The sequence below is a fragment of the Pinus tabuliformis genome, chromosome J, assembly GCF_031772625.1.
Source record: "Pinus tabuliformis cultivar Carrire ecotype Pingquan chromosome J, CPIR1, whole genome shotgun sequence".
Classification (NCBI taxonomy): domain Eukaryota; kingdom Viridiplantae; phylum Streptophyta; class Pinopsida; order Pinales; family Pinaceae; genus Pinus; species Pinus tabuliformis.
The window spans coordinates 784,129,462-784,140,467 of NC_142295.1; the positions used below are offsets into that span (position 1 = coordinate 784,129,462).

Here is an 11,006-nt window from a genome sequence, read left to right on the forward strand (position 1 = left end):
AGCAAAGATCTTAATAGGATACTCTTAGCTAATAAAAAGTTCCTGTGCAAAGCTGTCCTTATTGACCATGGGTTTCATATTTTTAAATTCTTACTCATATTTCTATAATGCTTAACTGAATGCATACTGCATTTTCAGGGCTTTATATATATTTTCTAACTTTGTAGATTGCTTTTAGTAATATTTTTTTTCAATTTGAAATTTATTTCAAAATATCCAATATAATGGGCACGAAAAAACTAATTGACTTTAGAATGAGTTTCAAATTCACCGAATACCATGCTCAATGAGATGTCGTTCATGTTCCATTTTCCTACCTACAATTTTTCTTTGGTGAGGATGGTGCTACCATACCCATGTCAAATATTGGAGGCTCTTTTATATTCTCATCCTCGTCACTTTTATGTCAAGGGAAGTTTGCCTTTACTTTCTTAGTGGCCTTTATGTGAGTATTAGGATCTTCTAATCCCTCCTGTCCTGAATGAGCTGTCAATTCATCATGGTAGGTATTAATTTGACCAAGTATTTTGAATCTAAATCTTAGTAACTATTAAGTACTAGTTTGATAAGATATCGCTTGTGTTCCTACAAATCTCATTATTTTATCTGTTGGCAACTCTATTGGATATGAGTTTACAAAATAGTAGATGTGTAATGGATAATAATAAGCATACTAAATAAGTATGAGTTCACAACATGTGCTGATGAATTTCTTTTACTATATATAATTCTCATGAGGTCTAGGTAGATGAGGGTAACCACATTAGCCCATCCATATTCTCTTCCACCGTAAGATCGGTTTTTTTAAATAAAGGTAGCCTGAAAATAGAAACTGGTTGATACACTAAGAATGAAAACTTCCCATCCACGTTATAAGCTTAACGAGTTGACGAAAATATTCCTCTTATCATAGGAGAAATAACGTTAGAGCCATGAAACTTAGCAATTCCCAATATACAACTTATAGTAATAAACATGTGGAGACCAAAACACCAAATGTCAAAAAAGTAGGAAAGCCTTTATGCAAATCAATATGACTCAAAATAACGACATAACATGAGCTCCCTGTACAAAATTAGGGAAGGTAACACTACAGTAAAATACGAAGCCTATGAAAGCAAGTCGTGAATTTAAAACTATTTGTAGTTACTTGGAAAGTTCCCAAAAGCCCTAGAATACCATTAGTATAGATATTTAAAACAACAAATGTTTGATTACCCTTGGTGCAACAGTTTTTAATCCGAAAAAAGGAGATTGACTACAAGACAAAACCAACAACAACTTTATATCTAGTAGTGATGATATCATGGTTCTTAACACTGGAGCCTTAGAAAATTCTAACAACCAAAAAATTCAGAAAATCATAATTGAGGGGAGGATACACTTGCAAACTCATGAACCACACTCTTCAATACGAACTATACAAAAAAAAATAAAAAATAAAAAATAAAAAGAATTGTTAAATAAACCTAATATTTCTATAGTACAAGTCATCACAATGGTATTGCATACTTTCATAAAAGAAAGAAGTACTAAAAATAATACATTTACAATTTTCTCAAAAGATTTTCATCCAAATATATGCAAACAGGACTATTGCTAAATGTTTCTATGAAGACTGTTGTTGAGGCAAAATAAAAGAAATAAGTCCAGGAAGAATATTCGAGTTTACCACTACTGCACCAAACTGAAGGCTTTGCTAAATGTTTCTACGAAGACTGTTGTTGAGGCAAAACAAAAGTACACGGGGAAATGGAGCTATACAGGCAGATGAATGTTGAGATAAGTGGATTTGTTACAAAGTGAAATTGCAAGATTGAAAGAGCCTACTAATGAACACAAGAGAACCAAAAATTGGCAGATGTGGCCACAATTGCCATGATGCAATACAAAAAGGAGGTGGAATAATACAATAAATCGCATGTGAAGGAGGAACAACAACAATTACTAGAACACATATCATTCGAACATGACGAAATGAAATTGGATGGATCTCATCCTGCTCCAACTACCCACTGATAAATGAATGCCCATTCATTTCAATTCATTATTTTGTGAAAGATTCCTGACAGCTAGATCTAGGCAATAGGCTTAGGCATGTTAAACAATTTTTGTTCAATACTTTGTAATCATCATTGATGGATACCTCAAAGGGATAGTCTTGGCTATAAATACCTTTTTTGGTTGCTTTTCCTGTATTTCCTAAATATGGATCTTTTTTAAATCTAAATAAAATACAAGTTTGGATGGGTAGAAAACATGTTGTGTTTTTTCTCTGACTTATACATTGTCATTTATTAAAAAAAATACAATTTGAATTAAAAAGTAGTTGAAAAAAATAAAAAACTGAAAATTAAAAAATTAATTAACCATAATAATAAAAAATATAAATTAGATCTGGGAGATGCACTTATGTTGGTATTGTTTGAAATGTGTGAAACTGGGATTGCAAAGTTGATGTCAAAACCCTATTAAAAATGATTCAAGTTGTTCCAACAAAGTCTCTTTCCACCTCAGACTGCACTGTTGCATTGAGATGAATGGAAAGAAATCTCACTTAAAGCATGCTTTTATAAAACACCATTTAATGGAAATGCAGCAGAGAGGAGCTGAGTTGTTGCTTTAAAACAATATATATCTTCAAACAATTTTTGTTCGCTATTTAATAATCTATAGGGAACTACAAAGACCAAACCCTAAGTTGACTTAATCTATAGAGAACTACAAAGACCAAACCCTAAGTTGACTTGATGTTTTCAAACAATATAGATGTGGAAACAAAGAGCACTTATGCATTCGAAGTTAATAAGAAACTATTAGGTTCTAAGTTTGTTGAGTGCTTTTGATCCTTGCATTCGCTCTATTTAGTAGGTCATGATGTGTAATGAGTGTTGAGAGGTCTATGTGATGTAACATCCACAAAATGTGAAAATCTTTATTAGACTAAAAGAACTAATGATTTGTGTATGATTTTGCAATAGCTTGTTAGATTATAGAATGAAATTTGAGTTACTTGGATAACAAATGATAGAATGCAAGCTCAAGTACTTGCATTATAGAAAGACTAGGGTGAGTAAAAACAATTGGACTCAAAGAAGTTTTTGATATTAAAAAGTGGTGCCATTATTCTTATTTGATGGCGTTTAAATGAAAATGTTGTACTAATTTTATCACTTATTTTTATATGTAGACAGATGACTCAAAGTAGTTGAGAGTTGGGAAAGTGCTTGTAATAAAGTTCCCATACAAAATTGATAAAAGTTCTTGGGATAAAATTTCTGTGTTTTTCTCCCTGCCAAACACCATGAGGAAATTACAAATCAATACCATCGTCATCATCATCTATGTTAGCATCTTATTACTGAGTTCCTCCCACTCTACTCTCCTTGGGCAGAGACATTTAATTGTAAATCTATACACTGAAGTTTTCAATGTAATATAGTTGACAATCATGATGATTTTAGTGGGCACTGCGTGAGACCAATTGTGCGGCTTGGGGAATGAGTAATTGGGCTCTAGGACCTCGACAGGGATCGATCTTGTGCTTTGGCAGAAATTTGGGATTTGCGGCACTGTGTGGTAGACAAAAGACAAATAGCTGGGAGTGATACACTTGGGGCAAGGTTTGTCAACACTTTGTGCTCATACATAGGTTGTGAGCGCTAGGCTTGGTGGACCTTATGCGCATGCATTCAACAATAAATTCTATATGTGACAAGATGATTTTCCCAATTTTTTTATTTCTTCTGTATACCTTTACACTTTTAAAAACAATTACTAATTGTAATTAAATAAAAAAATTTATGAGCAATATTTTTCAGTTCAACAACTTTCTTGAACTGAACAAAGCATATCATTTTGTAGGCATATAAATTTCCATATTTATTTATCCCAATTTGATTATCTTTTTGACTTATAATTCATAAGTCCATTAGCTATAATGCCGGCATTTTGTGTTTTATAAATGTGGATTTATTCAATGCAACTGAAAATATAATGCATCATTATTTTTGCACAGGCGTAATAAAGTTCTCATTCAGGAACTCAGCGAACCTGTCCCGGGCTCAAAGGATCTATGTTTTCAAAGACAATTTGGTCAGTCCTTTTCAAACCATGGCTTGTTTATGGAAGCAGCATTGGTCGTATTGGCGAAATCCTCAGTACAACACCGTTCGATTCATATTCACCCTTTGCTGCGCTCTAATATTTGGCACCATTTTTTGGAGAATTGGCCGGAATATGTAAGTACTACTTTCTCCTACAATCACCAAATCTAATCAATGTAGATCCAATTCTTATGTGTGTTTGGATGTTGTTTACAGGAAGAAGCAACAAGATATATTAAATGCTTTGGGATCCAATTCTTATGCGTCGTTGGATGTTGTGTTGTTACAGGCAGAAGCAACAAGATATATTAAATGCTTTGGGATCCATGTTCGCAGCTATTATCTTCATGGGTTTCTGTAATGCCGTCTCTGTCCAACCAGTGGTTGACGTCGAAAGGACAGTTTTCTATCGAGAAAAGGCAGCAGGGATGTATTCGGCTCTTCCCTATGCTATTGCCTAGGTAAGTAATTTTTCTGTGTTAGCGTTTTTCCTTTTCTTTGTGGTTTTTTTTTGGAACGGGTTAGGGTTGTATTAAATGCTTTGGGATCCAATTCTTATGCGTCGTTGGATGTTGTGTTGTTACAGGAAGAAGCAACAAGATATATTAAATGCTTTGGGATCCATGTTCGCAGCTATTATCTTCATGGGTTTCTGTAATGCCGTCTCTGTCCAACCAGTAGTTGACATCGAAAGGACAGTTTTCTATAGAGAAAAGGCAGCAGGGATGTATTCGGCTCTTCCCTATGCTATTGCCCAGATAAGCAATTTTTCTGTGTTAGCATTTTTCCTTTTTTTTGTGATCTTTTTTTTGAAACGGGTTAGGGTTGTTTTTATTAATATAGATTCATTTTAATTCGAAAGATTTTAAGTTAAACATTAAATTAGTGTGTAAGTTTTTTTTGTTTAAAGACAAAATTTATTTCTGATTGTTAAAATATAAAGAAATACATATACTTTATTTTTCTGGATTTAAATCCCTCTGTATTTATACACATATTTTACTCTTTTAAATTTGAATTCCTTTGTCTTTGAATCCTCTGATGAAAAAAAACACACTGTAACATTAAACCCGCTAAAACTATAATATTAATATCTTTCTACTAATGCAACCAATCAACCCACATGAACCGTAATACTGTAAAATTATAAAAATTATACATCTACCGCTGCCATCTTTAAAATCTTTCTACTAATGCAACAATATTTGTCTGACACAGCTTTTGATCGAGGTGCCATACAAATGTGTTCAAACACTGGTGTATGGAGTGATAGTTTATGCATTGACAGGCTTAACGTGGACAGCAGCCAAATTCTTTTGGTATTTGTTTTTCATGTTCTTTACGTTCCTTTATAGCACATACTATGGGATGATAATGGCGGCTGTCACTCCTAATGCAAGCGTAGCCTCAGTTCTCTCCTCGGCTTGCATAGCAGTCTGGATGATTTTCAGCGGCTTCATAATTCCACGTCCGGTGAGAATTATTGAGAATTATTGACTTGTGTATTTATTTAGTGTTGAATTTAATTTGATTATAGATTTTGAAAATCCAATGATAAATAAGAAAAAAGAACAAAATTAACTGTCAGTTTTGCTTTACTTCTTCCATATCAAATTTCTAAAATATTCTGAGATCTAACTACTTACTCTTACTTTTATATATATATATATATATATATGGTTATCACAAAAATTGTTGGAATATTAATTCCAACTGCCGTGCAGCAGCAGCGAGCCGCAATAGAGGACTTACAAAGGAGTCGGCTTATTCACGCCACCGCCATAAGTGTCTTTTCACCGTTTGCTTGTTTGTGTTCCCAAAGGAGGAGGAAGATCAGATCTGGGCTCTGCGCCATAACTGCTCACCAAACAACATTAAAGAAGAAGCATGGCCTAGAAGGAAAGTACCAGCCTCGAGCCAGCCGCAGCATTTATCAGTCTTGGGTTTCAGCACAACCGACTCAAGAAATACAGAAAAAGATCAGATTTGTTCATTATGTGCAGCAGAGACTCTGTCAGAGAGTTGAGGCGGTTGATGGATAAATTATGACCGCTTCCTGCACTATATATATGTGTAGAGCCACAGCAGTGTTAAGTACTCAACAATATAGCACAGCAGCGCTGGAATGTAATTTCTGTGTTTTTAAAGAAGAATGTGCAGCAACATGAGCTCACATGAATGAAGCCCTTTTGCACAGCAGTGCATGGATTGAAAAGAATTAAAAGGAGAGTGTTGGAATATTAATTCCAACTGCCGTGCAGCAGTAGCTATTTTACTTTATTCATTTGTCTTTATCCGGCGCCCCACATTTTTTCCCCGATCTGTTAAAATCACCGCTATTACCATCTTTTCACTCTTTAATTAATTTTGTGTTGCCTGAATGAAGAAGATCAGATCCAGCGCCACACCGTTACTTTTCAGCAAGCGTATTAATGAGCAGACGGCTGAAAGAGATAAGAACCAGCCTCGAGCCGTAACAACATTTATCAGTCTTGGGTTTCAGCACAACCGACTCAAGAAATACAGCAAGAAATCAAATCTGTTAATTATGAACAGCAGATATTTCATCAGCAAGTTAAGGCGGTGAAGAACCTTTCCCGCACTATAAATAGAAACAGAAACAGAAGTAAAATATATGAGAAAGATAGAGAGCGGATGAGAGCACGCAGCAGCGTGAAGAAAAATATTTCCAGAACAGTGAAATGCACAGAAGTGCAGATTTGTAAGTTTTTTTTTATTGCACATCAGTGTTGTAGATTGTAAATCCCTCTGTTAAGAGGAAGATGTTTTATAACAACAGTTGTGGAAATCCCTCTATGTGAGGAAGACTTAGTTTTATCAGTTAGTTTATTTTCATAAATTGAAATTCCTTTCTGTGCGTTTCTGTTTCACCAAAAGTTATTTCGTCAAAATTTTTAGTTGCTGAAACAGCTCGTAACTCAAAAAATACTTGACGTCAAAATTTCCTGTTGCTGAAACACCGTTGCTGAAACACCTGTTTCAGCAACTGAAAAAAAACTGTGTTGCTGAAACACCGTTTCCAGCAAACGAATTTTTCTGTTTTTCTGAGTTAAAAACAGAGTATTTTCCTGTGTCAAAACTAGAATGTTATTTTGATCAGTTTGTGATCCCGAGGCAAAGTAGAGCATTATTTTATGCTCGGTTTTGTGTTTTTGAATTATCAGAAAACAGAGTATTACTCTCTGTTCATATTTTTGTTGTTTCGGAATTTATCAGAAAATTCTGAACAGTGGAAACAGAGGATTTTTCCACTGTATTCTGTTTGGAATAACCAGAAATTCCCGACATGGTATCAGAGCTAGTCCAGGCTCTTTGAAGTGTCAAAGAAGCTGAAGGAAGATTTCTTGCAGCAGCAACTTCTCCAGCAGTGTGAAGACTCAGCCAAGAAAGAATCTAAGGTATTTCTCAAGAATTTTTTCTGTGTTACTGTTGAAGATAGACAGTGATTTTTCAAATATAGTCAAGTATTTGAAGCATAATTTAAAGTGCAAGGAATGACCAGCGTTAGCACATGCGTGGGTATTTTTAATACTCAGCTCCCACTACTTAATGGGAAAAACTATGACTATTGGGAAATAGTTATGAGAGCTTTTCTTTTCTCAGAAGATTTATGGGAATTTGTTGAAGATGGTTTTGAAAAACCAGCAAATGAAGATGAAACAGAAAATGAGCTATTGAAGAACTATAAGAAGAAGGATGCTTTGGCCCTCTACTTCTTGTATCGAGCAGTGAATGAAAGTGTGTTTCCAAGGATAGCAGCAGCCAAGACATCCAGAGAAGCATGGCAAACTCTCAAGACAGCCTATCAAGGCATGGAGAAAGTGAAGACAGTAAAACCTCAGTTCATTGAGGAGGAAGCTTGTGATAAAAGCTTAGAGAAAACAGTGAATGATAAAATCTGTTTGTCTCGTGATGAAGGTGATGAGGAGATGGCTGAAGTACATCCCCAAATAGCGGTGCCAACACAAGGGCACCAAGTCGCACCCTTGAGCAAAAATGAATGTGCTTCTCCAAGCACACCACAAGAAGCAACAAATGAAGGTATGAATTCTTTGTTTGCTTTATCTAGTCATGTTGATGACCCTGTTTATTTAGAAGATGGAGTTCAAGATAGGAAATGGACAAAACCCATGAATGGGAGAAAGGAATTGAAGTTCCTTGAAGATCTGTTTAAAAGGTACAGAGTTCGAAATGTAACTCTTGCCAAGATCGTTGAGATGGGTTTCACTGCCAAAACCCTTGTCAATATGACGGAGGAAGAGATTGAAGATCTAATGAAGACCCTGGTAGAACTATATCAGATGGATCTTCCTAAAGGGGAGAGATATGAAATTAAATCTCCCATGAGAGCAGAGAAGGAGCACGTTGCTGATATTCTGACCAAACCGTTGGATCAGAAAAGTTTCGAATTTTTGATGAAGTGTCTGGGTATGACTGATAACCCAGCAGTTGAAATTAAAGGGGAGTGTTGGAATATTAATTCCAACTGCCGTGCAGCAGCAGCGAGCCGCAATAGAGGACTTACAAAGGAGTCGGCTTATTCACGCCACCGCCATAAGTGTCTTTTCACCGTTTGCTTGTTTGTGTTCCCAAAGGAGGAGGAAGATCAGATCTGGGCTCTGCGCCATAACTGCTCACCAAACAACATTAAAGAAGAAGCATGGCCTAGAAGGAAAGTACCAGCCTCGAGCCAGCCGCAGCATTTATCAGTCTTGGGTTTCAGCACAACCGACTCAAGAAATACAGCAAGAAATCAAATCTGTTAATTATGAACAGCAGATATTTCATCAGCAAGTTAAGGCGGTGAAGAACCTTTCCCGCACTATAAATAGAAACAGAAACAGAATTAAAATATATAAGAGAAAGATAGAGAGCAGAGGAGAGCACGCAGCAGCGTGAGTATAGTTTTCTGTTAGTGAATATGGAAACGCAGCACACAGCAGTGTTAAGAGTTTAGCAATATAGCGCAGCAGCGCTGGAATGTAATTTCTGTGTTTTTAAGAAAGAATGTGCAGCAGCATGAGCTCACATGAATGAAGCCATTTTGCACAGCAGTGCTGAAATTTTATGAGATAGTTGTTGTGTGGAACTGAAGCGTTCCTGATGTAATCCCTCTGTCAAGAGGAAGATGCTTTTCAGCATAGTTTGGTGAATCCCTCTATTGAGAGGAAGATGCTCTTTAGCATAGATTGTAAATCCCTCTGTTAAGAGGAAGATGTTTTATAACAGCAGTTGTGGAAATCCCTCTATGTGAGGAAGACTTAGTTTTATCAGTTAGTTTATTTTCATAAATTGAAATTCCTTTCTGTGCGTTTCTGTTTCACCAAAAGTTATTTCGTCAAAATTTTTAGTTGCTGAAACAGCTCGTAACTCAAAAAATACTTGACGTCAAAATTTCCTGTTGCTGAAACACCGTTGCTGAAACACCTGTTTCAGCAACTGAAAAAAAACTGTGTTGCTGAAACACCGTTTCCAGCAAACGAATTTTTCTGTTTTTCTGAGTTAAAAACAGAGTATTTTCCTGTGTCAAAACTAGAATGTTATTTTGATCAGTTTGTGATCCTGAGGCAAAGTAGAGCATTATTTTATGCTCGGTTTTGTGTTTTTGAATTATCAGAAAACAGAGTATTACTCTCTGTTCATATTTTTGTTGTTTCGGAATTTATCAGAAAATTCTGAACAGTGGAAACAGAGGATTTTTCCACTGTATTCTGTTTGGAATAACCAGAAATTCCCGACAAAAATCAGTCAAATCATGTTCATTGATAATGTGGGTGTTTGTGAGTTTTACAGCGGATTCCTGTGTGGTGGAGATGGTATTACTGGGGCTGCCCCTTCGCATGGACGTTATACGGACTGGCGGTATCTCAGTTTGGTGATATTTCATATGAAGTGGTGATGGCGGATGGCGAGATGCAAAAAGTGAACAAATTTTTGAGTAGTTACTTTGGATATAACCTCGATTTTCTGGGACCGGTTGCAGTTGCTACGGTGACAATCGCACTTTTGTTCGCTGTGATCTTTGCACTGAGCATTAGAACACTTAATTTCCAACAAAAAATGAAAAAAAAAGGATTTATTCATTATTCTTTTGTTACCATCAAAATAAATAAGGAATTTTTACCAGTTTTCCGAGGAGATGATAAAATACACTGCATAGTGTTGCTTAAATAAATAAAATATTATAAAATATTTTATTTATAATAAATAAATAAATAATTATAAAAAATAAAGGAAATAGATATTTATATCTATAATTAATTATAAGTCATTTGTTCATAAAATATTTTAATATTTATAATATTATCCATAGTTTTAAAATTAATTTTTAACTCATATATATAGATATTATTTTTTAGTTTAATTATTAAAAATAAATTTATAAATTAATAATTTATGATGTGAATATAAATATATTAATAATAAAAAAATGAAATTAGTTTTTTTTTGAGAGAGTTTACTTATTAGGATTATCAAAACATAAAGTAAATGCAAATACAAAGTTTAGTTAGGTGCAAAACTTTTAATTAAAATAACTTACTAATAAATTAAAGTAATAGTTTAATGAAGTTCAAAATTTTTGTTAAAAAAATTATAACTTTAATTTTTAGGGTTTAATTAAAAGATTAAAAATTTAATTTTTAAATAAATATTTAGAAAGTAAATTATATTACAACAAAAATATAACATCCATATAACAAAGCACAAATCTATGTTGCAGGGAATGTGATTGCGCAACCCTCCAAACTCGTTAATTGTATTTTTGTTACAAAACCCTAAAACATGTCTGGAACATGTTTTAATTTGATTGAAACACATTTCAATGTCAATATTATATGTTTCTACAATTTTATTATTTTTTGGAGTCTTTGTTTGGAA

The 11,006-nt window shown here is 34.4% G+C and overlaps 1 pseudogene across 1 annotated transcript in view; it reads left to right on the forward strand.

Annotated features, from left to right (window-relative positions):
• LOC149229059 (pleiotropic drug resistance protein 1-like) overlaps nt 1–10,301 on the forward strand; it is a 90,742-nt pseudogene extending 80,441 nt beyond the window's left edge. Inside the window, exons 20-23 of the transcript XR_016248363.1 lie at nt 4,019–4,241; nt 4,396–4,567; nt 5,325–5,579; nt 9,921–10,301. The product of XR_016248363.1 is annotated as a pleiotropic drug resistance protein 1-like (transcript). The remainder of the gene's footprint in view (nt 1–4,018; nt 4,242–4,395; nt 4,568–5,324; nt 5,580–9,920) is intronic.
• Nucleotides 10,302–11,006: the final 705 nt, after the last annotated feature.